This window comes from Arvicanthis niloticus, chromosome Y, assembly GCF_011762505.2.
Source record: "Arvicanthis niloticus isolate mArvNil1 chromosome Y, mArvNil1.pat.X, whole genome shotgun sequence".
NCBI lineage: Eukaryota > Metazoa > Chordata > Mammalia > Rodentia > Muridae > Arvicanthis > Arvicanthis niloticus.
Genome location: NC_133431.1, coordinates 13,463,516 through 13,474,514, shown reverse-complemented (window position 1 = coordinate 13,474,514; position 10,999 = coordinate 13,463,516). Strand labels below are relative to the sequence as shown.

Sequence of the window (10,999 nt, the reverse complement as noted above, 5' to 3'; positions counted from 1 at the left end):
GTTGGTGTCCTTAGTATGAAGTGCTAGTCTTAAGGATGATTTCCATGATGGTCCTATAATGTCTGCACCACACATTGGATCTAATCCACAGATATAATTAATAAAATCCAAACTACGGTTTTGTTGTGAATATACTTCATCCAGAAGTCCCAATGTATCTCCACAAAGGCCAACAATGATGTCGAAATACAAAGACATGTTGGGTAAAAGATAAGGATTCTTGTTGATCTCTTCAGCAGCAAAAATCATTACCAGAAGAAACTCAGATTTTCTTTTTTGTATTCTAGAACAAGGCATATAATGATTAAGGGAGATGTCTGAAACATAAAATTTAAATTGCAATAAAGTTTGTAATATGAGACATGCGAAATTTCTGTCTCAATTTCTTGAATAAGTTTCATGAATTAGAAGTCTTTAGAGCAACATACAATTAAGAATTCATAGATGTAGGGCACTATGATATGATAAATTTTGTATTCATGAAACTGATAAAGATTATTTTTATCTCTGTCATCTTTGAAGTAGATTATTGTCCTATTGAGCAAGACTATTATAAAGTAACTTTAGAGTTGTAATTCCACAGATAAATAATAAATAAGCATGGCTTAAACCACACATAAACGATATAACACATTCTCCTTAAAATTTTTCTTATTTAAATTTATACATCAAACATATTAATTTTGAGTATTTTGAAAATCAGGTAATATATCAAAAAATTTTTCAACTTTTATATTCACATTTTTCATAACCTAAAATATTATTAATGAATATTTAATAATATCCAAAACTGAGAATCCTATATCTAACATTGAGTACTAAATTGTTTCAAGACATACAAAATATTTTTGGGAAATTTAGTAAAGGAGCATAAAATTATTAAAAAGGAACCATTAAAATTATATTCAAAAGCCCTTATATGATATAGTGTCAGAGTATTCAAACATATTATATATCTGTGTACATTGTCTAACAATCAGTTTACTTAAAATGATTATCAGTGTTTGTAGGAAGAAATTATTTTACCCATAAGAATACTTTACAAATTTCAGAAATAGCAAAAACTCTTTGTAGTAAACATTTTAAAATGTTAGTTTCATGCACAGTGAAAAAAAAAAATCAATAATATTTCCATGATGTTTGTAGAACATGACGTTAATGTTTTCAACTGTTAATATTCAACAAACAATAATTATTTAAGACATATTTTATATAAATTAATTTATCCATTTCAAAATATACAATATGATACAATATACCACATAACCAGAATATTAACCTTTATGCTCTTTTACACGTCAATTTAATGTTACCTTTAATGTGTTGTTACTATGTCAATTTCATTAAAAGGTATCAGATTTCTCTTACACCTCAGTCTTCTTAATCTTTGAGAACCTTTAAGTGATATCTGAACACAGAAATCTTCTCTCCCTATTAAATGTGTTCACCTGGCCAGGACAGTTGGCAGAGTATCTACTACTATTAGCAATTACCTGTCATCAGAAGTAAAAACCACAAACATCCTCTTTTGATGAAAATTACATTTTTCAATTGGAGTGTGTAGAGTTAAGTTTTTCTTTTGAAACCTGAAAAGTGCATTGGCTCAGTTCATATATGCATGATTATGAACCTAATTATGGCTTATGAAAGTGTCACCAATGAGAATTTCCACTATTTTTCTACTGAGGTGTAGGATAAAACAGAATACATCAGAAATGAAATTCTTACTGACCTAAAAGAAAAGTATAATAATGTGAAGCCACCATCACTGTCAAAGTGCACACAGTATACTGTGGCTAACAATTGGGAAACATATTCTTTAAATCCCAAAGACATGAACATTGAATAAGAGATGAGATGAAGATTCAAAGACAGAAAACTACAGGAAACTCAGTCACAAAAAAGTAGTCCCAGTCATTCAGATTACCTAAAATGTGAGTGATTTCAACACTTCTTCCCTCATGATCATCAGGCACAAATGATAACATCTCACACTTGCGATCTCAAAACTATGTAGCCACATTAAGAACACGATTTATCCATAAGAAATTCGTTTATTCTCCTAGATCTTCACTAATGTTATATTAATATAATTAATAGATATATTGACCATCTACCTGATAGTGATAATAAGACTAATATGTGACTGAATATTTGTATAATTGTACCAAAAGATTATTCTGGTAACAGAATATGAAGCCTGGCAGTCTTTATCCACATTAAGTGTCAACTCCAGAATGGGAGGAGAGACTCATTTAAGGACTGTTTTAAAAAACAAAGTATGTATGGAATGTTATAGTAAATTATATCAAATTTATATCACCAATATATATATATATATATATATATATATATATATAGTATATTATAAAGTTATTCATGTAATCATGTATAGTAGATTTACACATTCACAAATACTTCAATGTCTGAATGTATGTCCAAATTTTGGAGACCAAAATTTGATAACCTTTTTATGAAGGCATTTAGATGCCTGCTCATACAAGAATCAATGGCAGACAATAGAATATAGACAGTGTTGGAGTCTCTTCATATTTTGCTCTTCCCAAAGATGAGAACTGTGAATTCAAGGTAGATGAGAGACCTCTTTCAAGACAAGATATCCACAAACACTCAACAGAATCTAATCTCTCTCATTGTCCAGCATTGTGAATTGGAGCCCAGCATAGTAAAGATAAACTAAACTGTGACACATTTCAAAGTATTAAGATAGTCAATGATGTAATAATTTTCAGAAGTTCCTAAAGTAACAGGGGGGAGAACAGGACAGAACCTTACAGTTTGTTTATACTGTTAAATATTTCTAATTCATGACATTGAAGAAGGAAACATAGTTAATGACTTACCTAAAAGGAATAAGTTGATTATACAAATCATCTTCAATAGCTTCATCCCATACCGAGAGTGAAAAACCACAGTCACTTCTCAAATGTCCATCATTATCTTCAATATTCTTTATCCTCCAAAAGCAACTGAGTTCAGTCAACAGCACAAGATGAGAGAAAACTTCAGGAACAAAAAGGAAATAGTGAAATCACGCAGCTTCTTCATGTTTGCTAGGATCTAAGCCAGAGCAATTGTTTAATCTGTTTCTTATGCAGTCAAACATTACACACACACACACACAAACACACACACACAGACACACATTTAGAACTATGTGTCTGTTTTAAGGCTACTGCTGTTTGGATATCTACTTAATTATATTCAACAATAATTTTCCACTCATCTTATGTAATGCTCCCTGGATTCAGTGAGAAAATTCTTGCCTCAAGCTCTACATCTGAGGTCTGAAAACTTTTGATCAAAACATTGTTGAAAACATGTTGTGAAGATCATGTTCTCCATCCTCAGGTGCCATGATTTCATTCATATCCATGGCATAAATATTCAGAAAGTATCTTCTCCTGGACAGCTGGGACCAGACCATGTGTCAACAGCCATATGTATGAACACAATGGATCTCATCAGAACTTCCATAGTAACAAAGGTTGAGAAGGTCATAAGTGTTCCTTAACATTTAGACTTTGAGTTTAATCATGGGACATTATATCTTCCATTGTCTAGTGTAGGGAAGGGCATTCTCACATGCAACATTGAGGCAGGAGTTGACCATTCTCTCTGTTGTTCATATACTATTGTATGCTAGTCATGTTCACAAAATCTCCTCAAACTCCTGTAATTTCTGTCGTCTCTAGAATTTGTCATCATGCTGAAACCAATGATGACTTGAGTTATAGAGATTCATCACCCATCCTGTCCAGTATCAGTACCTGCAAAGACATTCACTGAGTTATAATGCTGATATCTTGTGTGATAATCAGTCCCTGGTAGTCAGTGTCATTTGATGAAACATTTCTTTAGTTGATGTTTGTTCATACTTCATTAAAAATTTTGAGAATAATTTCATACATTTTACTCACAGGAATGAAAGAAATTAGATGTCATTTATGAGAGATAATTTTATTGCTAATGTTAGTATATACCTTATATTTTTCATTCTTGTCTAGTTGGTATTTGTTTTGATACAGTCCTGTCTTGGATTACATTGCAACAACACAGATGTACGTCTCTTATGCTCATGTATGTAACTTGGTTAGATTACAATTAGTGACACAGATGGAACATTAAATTAATGTGGTTTTTTTTAATTTCCTTATATTTTTTACCTATAATATCTACACTGAGTTAAGTGGAGACATTATCTCGATTTTTGTAATTGTTAGTGTGTCACTGGCTTATAGTAATTTTGCTATGGAGTTTTATTGTGCTATCTTAGTTACTATGAATGAGAATTTGTTTCATACTTTGGTTGAATTATGAATTTGTCAGTTTAAATATTTTAGTACTTTTGCAGACCTATAGATTGTGTAAATTGAGTGTCTTGTTGTGATAGTCTATACTTTTTGTATACTGAGTGATAATACTGTGTCAAAAGAACTGAAAATGTGGATGGAGGGTTACTCTTCACTCCATTGTGCTCAGTTCAATACTTGGCTGCAAGCATTTGCATATGTATTGGGAAGGGTCAGGCAGAGCCTCTCAAGAGACAGATAGATAAGGCCCCTGTCAGCAAGCACTTCTTGTCATCAGCTATAGTGTCTGGGTTTGCTGGCTGCATATGGAATGGATTCCCCAGGTGGGGAATTCTCAGGATTTACTTTAGACAGGAGCAATTATGAGTTAATATTATTGAGATGAGTGTGGGACCCCATGCCTTAACCAGGTGCAGAGCCTATCCTTGGTCTCTATAGTTTTTTTCTCCCCCTTTTTGGTTATTTCAGCTAATGCCATCCCCATTGGGTCCTGGAATCCTCTTTCTTTCCTGGCATCTAGGACTTTCTGGTAGCTACCCCCAGTTTCTCATCACCCATTGCTACACACCCTCTCTTCAATTTCCTGACCCTCTGTTCATCTCCCTTGTCTCCTCCCACACCTGATTCTGCCCTCTTTCCCCCTCCCCTCCTTCTCTTCCTCCAAATTCCTCCTACCCCCTAACTCCAGTGAGTATTTTGTTCCTCCTTCTAAGTAGTACTGAAGAACCTACACTTTGGCCTTTCTTCTCTTGAGCTTCATGTGTTCTGTGAGTTGTTTCATGGGTATTCTGAGCTTTTTCTCTAATATCTACTTATCAGTGAGTACATACTGTGTGTGCTGTTTTGTGACTAGGACCTCACTCAGCATGCTATTTTCTAGTTCCATCCATTGCTTAAGAATTTCATGAATCCATTGTTTTTAATAGCTGAGTAGTACTCCCATTGTGTAAATGTACCACATGTTCTGTACCCATTTCTCTATTGAGGGACATCTGTGTTTTTCCCTGCTGCTGGCTATTATAAATATGGCTACTATGAACACAGTGGAGCATGCACCATTGTTGTATGTTGGAAAATCTTTTGAGAATATGCCCAGGAGTGGTATAGCTGGGTCCTCAGGTAGTACTATGCCCAATTTTCTGAGGAACGACCAGACTGATTTCCAGAGTGCTTACAAGCCTACAATTTCACCAGCAATGGAAGAATGTTCCTCTTTCTCCACATCTTCATCAGTATCTACTCTCACTTGAGTTTTTGATCTTAGCCATCTATAGTGAGAAGAAATCTCAGGGTCTTTTTGATTTTCATTTCCCTGATGACTAAGGGTGATGAACATTTCTTTAGGTGCTTCTCAGCCATTTGAGATTCCTCAGTTGAGAATTTTTTATTTAGCTCTCTACCCCATTTTTAATAAGATTACTTGTTTAATAGGAAGGTTTGGTTCTCTGAAGACTAACTTCTTGACTTGTTCTTTATATTTCTTATTCCCCTTCTGTTCGTTGTAGGATTGGTAAAGATCTTTTTCAAATCTGTAGGTTGCCATTTTGCCCTGATGATAGTGTCTTTCCCTTACTGAAGCTTTTCAATGTTTTGAGATACCATTTGTGAATTGCTGATCTTAAAGCCTGCCCAGTGGTGTTCTGTTCAGTAAATTTTTCCCTGTGTCAATATGTTTGAGGCTCTTTTCCACTTTCTCTTCTATTAGATTTAGTGTATCTGGTTTTGCATGCAGGTCCTTAACCTCTTAGACTTGATTTTTGTACAAGGAGATAAAATGGATCAATTTGTATTTTCCTCCAGGCTGACTGCCACTTGACCCAGTATCATTTATTTAATATACATTCTTTTTTCCACTGGATGGTTTTGGATTCTATGTCAAAGATGAGGTAATCGTGTTTGTGGGTTTAATTTTGGGTTTTCAATTCTATTCCATTGATTTACCAGCATGTCTCTGGACCAGTACCATGTAGTTTTTTTTTTTTTTAATCACAACTGCTCTGTACTACACTTTGATGTCAGGAATGGTGATTCTCTCAAAGTTCTCTTATGGTTGAAAATAGTTTTCACTATCCTAAGTTTTTTTTTGTTGTTGTTCCAAATAGATTTAGGAATTGCTCTGTCTATCTCTATGGATAATTGTGTTGGAATCTTGTTGGGGATTACAACAATTCTGTAGATTGCTTTTGGTAAGATGGGCCACATGTTAATCCTGCTGATTTGTGAGCACAGGGTATCTTTTTATGTTTTGAGGGATTATTAAATTTCTATCTTTAGAGACTTAATGTTCTTGTCATACAGAGCAATAGTGATAAAAATTGCATTGTATTGGTACAAAGAGAGGCAGAAAGATCAAGGAAATAGAATTGAAGACACAGAAATGAACCCACATACCTATGGTCATTTGATCTTTGACAAGGGAGCTAAAACAATCCAGTGCTAAAAAGACAGAATTTTCAAAAAATGGTGCTGGATCAACTGGAGGTCAGCATGTAGAAGAATGCAAATCAATCCATTCTTATTCCCTTGTACAAGGCTCAAGTCCAAGTTGATAAACAACCTCCACAAACAAAAAAAAAAACAGGTAAATTGAAACTAATAGAAAAGAAGATGAGGAAGACCCTTAAATACCTAGGCACAGGAGAAAAGTTCCTGAAAAGAACTCCAATGGCTTATGCTCTAAGATCAAGAATTGACAAATGGGACCTTATAAAACTGTAAAGCTTCTGCAAGGGAAAGGACACTGTCAATAGGACAAAAGGCAACCAACAGATTGGGAATAGATCATTACCAATCCTACATCTGATAAAGGACTAATACTCAATGTATACAAAGAAATTAAGATATTATATTCCAGACAACCAAATAACCCTATTAAAATGGGGTACAGAGCTAAACAAAGAATTCTCAACTGAGGAAACTCGAATGGCCAAGAAGCACCTTAAGAAATGTTCAGCATCCTTAGTCATCAGGGAAATGCAAATCAAAACAACCCTGAGATTCCACCTCACACCAGTCAGAATGGATAAGATCAAAAACTCAGGTAATCATAGATGCTGGCAAGGATGTGGAGAAAGAGTAACACTCCTCCATTGTTGCTGGCATTGCAAGCTGATACAACTACTCTGGAAATCAGGCTGGCAGTTCCTTAGATAATTGGACATAGCATTACCTGAGGACCCAGCTATACCACTCCTGGGCATATACTGAGAAGATGCTCCAACATATAACAAGGACATATGCTTCACTATGTTCATAGCAGCATTAATTATACTAGCCAGAAGCTGGAAAGAACCTAGATGTCCTTCAACAAAGGAATGGATACAAAAAAATGTGATACATTTACACAATGGAGTATTACTCAGCTACTAAAAATATGAATTCGAGAAATTCTTAGGAAAATGGATGGAAGTAGAAAATATTATCCTGAGTGAGGTAACCCAATCACAAAAGGACACACATGGTGTTTACTCACTGATAAAGTGGGTATTGGCCCAAAAGCTTGAAATAGCCAAGATTCAACTCACAGCCCTCATGAAGCTCATGAAGAAGGAAGACCAAGTGTGGATGCCTCAGTCCTACTTAGAAGGAGTAACAAAATACTCAAGGGAGCAAATATGGAGACAAAGTGTAGGCAGAAAACTGAAGAAGGGGCCATCTGGAGTCAATTCTACCTGGATATCCATCCCATGTGCAGTCACCAAAGGTAGACACTGATGTGGATGTCAGGAAGTCCATGCTTGACAGGATCCTGATATAGCTGTCTCCTTAGAGGTCTGCCAGAGTTTGACATATACAGAGGCAGATGCTCACAGCTAACCACTGATCTGATCAAGGGGTTCCCAATGGAGAAGTTGAGAGAAGACTGAAGGAGCTGATAGGGTTTGTGGCCTCATGAGTAGAGCAACAATACCAACCATCTGGAGTTCCCCAGGTTCTAAACCACCAGCCTGGAAGCACATAGGGAGGAACCCATCACTCCATCTGTATATTTAGAGGAGAATGGCCTTGTCAGACATAGGTAGGAGAGGAGATCCTTGGTCCCATGAAGGGTGAACATGAATTGGGGGGAATTTGAGGGTGGGAAGGTGGGAGTATGGAGGTAGGGGCACATCCTCACAGAAGCAGGAGGAGGGTATTGGATAGGATGTTCCTAGGTGGTGGGGGAATGGGTTAAGGGGATAAAATCTGAAATGTAAATATAATATCCAATTAAAAAATAAACAAACATATATATCACCCCTCAAAAAAGAAGTAACAAAATACTCATGGGAGCAAGTAAAGAGACGAAGTGTGGAGCAGAGACTATAGGAGGGATTGTCTGGCTGTATTGGGCATATGTTTCTGACCCACCTTTGCTTGGCTATATCACAGATGTGACAAGCTGCCTTGCCTCAAGATTTTAGAACTTGTGGGACAGAGAACCAAAATGAGAAATTATAATGTCTCTTGTATTTTTCTTAAAGATGACAAATTATTCGGTCTCAATCATGTACTTGTCTAGAAATCAATACAATATTGGAAATAATAGTCTTCCTTTGGAAGGTGGGGTCTGTGCGTTTTCAGAAGCACATATGGAAGTCAGCAGCAGATCTCTATGATATTATGATAGCAAGAGGTGAAGCTGGAGGAGAATCTGGATTTAAACAAGGGTTATTGCATGTGTTAAGGCATTTATAATTGTCAAGCTAAAATTTGTTTAGTCTTTTCTACAGTATTTATTATAAGTTGCATTGACTACATGCTTTCTAATTGTGTTAGTGTGTTGAAAACTGACATACCTTTTACGGGGGTCTATCAATCAGCTTTTGTCTTACTGCTGTGAGTATTAGAAAACCTTAATACTCTGCAAAAAAGCTTGAGAATATTACTCTTTAGGGAATTATTCTAGTACAGTCATCACTTAAGGCTTTTATGATAAAACTCTTCACTCCTATTTTGAATATTCAACTTATTTGGTAAAATATTGATAATTGCCCTTCCATTTTCCATGTCTACCAGGACAGATAGCATGTCTGCCCTCTCAACATCATACAGTCTGAAGGCATCCCAGGATACCTGCTGTAACCCAGGGACAAAGAAGGTAGGCTTCAGACAGAGAAAACAAGGCCAGTTAACAACAGAGATAACCAGATGGTGAGATGCAAGCAGAAGATAAAAGCAAAAAACCCAATATGCTTTGGTACCATTCAACCCAGTTCTCCCAGCACATCAAGCCCTGGATAACCAACACACACCTGAAAAGCATTATGCTGACCTAAAATCCCATATCATGCAGGTAATAGAGACATTTAGTTATGATATGAATAACTCACTTAAAGAAATATAGGAAAACACAGTAAAAAGATAGAAGCCCTTAAAGAGGAGACAAATGAATCCCTTAAATAAATCCAGAAAACCACAATTAAACAGGTAAAGGAATAGTCCAAGACCTAAAAATGGGAGTAGAAACAAACAAGGCAATGCAGTCAGGAGTTGGTACAAACATAGCAGCATTAGGAAGGTTGAGAATCACTGCTGTAAGTTATTAAACACAGAGAGGATAAGCTACCAACATCCGAATATAGCTGCATCACATCTACTGCACCTTTGGCTCATGGAACATCATTGAGGATGCAGTGAACAGAATACCAGGTCATCTATTGTAAAATAGTTTCCCCTAGAATATGATAGCATAAACGAATCACAAAACAGTAATATCAATGTACTTATGAACTTGAAAGGGATCAAATTTTATAGGGCTCCATGTTTACCCCACACAAAAAACAAAGGACTTCAGAAAACTAAGGGCAGCTGAGAGAGGATAATTAACCTCCCTACAGATGCAGAGTGTCATTAATTGGTTGTAGAATGCAGCCTGTTCAACACACACCAAACAGTTCTTCTCATTTTAGAATACAGGTTCTTCGTCTTCTTAATGTTGTCAATATTTAATACAATTCCTAATGATGGGAATCATTCCATCCATAAATTTTCTTTTCCTACTTTAGAACCGTCTTTTTGCTGCTGAAGGACCTGCCCATCTTGAATCCATCCCATGCACAGCCACCAAACCCTGACACTATGACTGATCCCATGTTGTGCTTACAGACAGGGGCTATGATAGCTGTCTTCCGAGAGGCTCTACCAGAAGCTGTTTAAAACAGATGAAGACATTTATAGCCAACCATTTGACTCAGGACACTGACAACTATGAAAGTGTTAGAGAAAGGATTTTAAAAGATGAATGGGATGAAAACTCCATAGGAAGAACTACAGTATCAACTAACCCAGACCCTTCTGAGCTCCCAAAGATTATCTGCCCAACCAAAGAGCATACGTGGGCTGGTTTGTGTCCCCTAGCACATATGCAGTAGAGGACTACCTTGTCTGGCCTCAGTGAGAGAAGATGTGATAAATTCTGTAGAGACTTGATGCACCAGGAAAAAGGAATAGTGGACCATCAAAGATCTTAAAAAGAAGCCATTTATACATTTGTTAAAAGACTTCCAAGAAGACACCATTTTATGAAACCAAACTCACAGTGGCTAATATAAAGTTTGTTGCTTGGAGTTACAGACACTCTGGTCCTTAATATATAAAATTCATATGGAGTATTTAGATTTCTATTTTGATGTGTTCCATATTAGAATTGGTCAAAACATAGACCAATCAAGCTTGAAGGGAAT

General features: G+C 36.0%; 1 pseudogene; it reads right to left on the bottom strand.

Moving 5' to 3' along the window:
• LOC143437340 (vomeronasal type-2 receptor 116-like) overlaps positions 1 to 3,069 on the bottom strand; it is a 409,964-nt pseudogene extending 406,895 nt beyond the window's left edge.
• Positions 3,070 to 10,999: the final 7,930 nt, after the last annotated feature.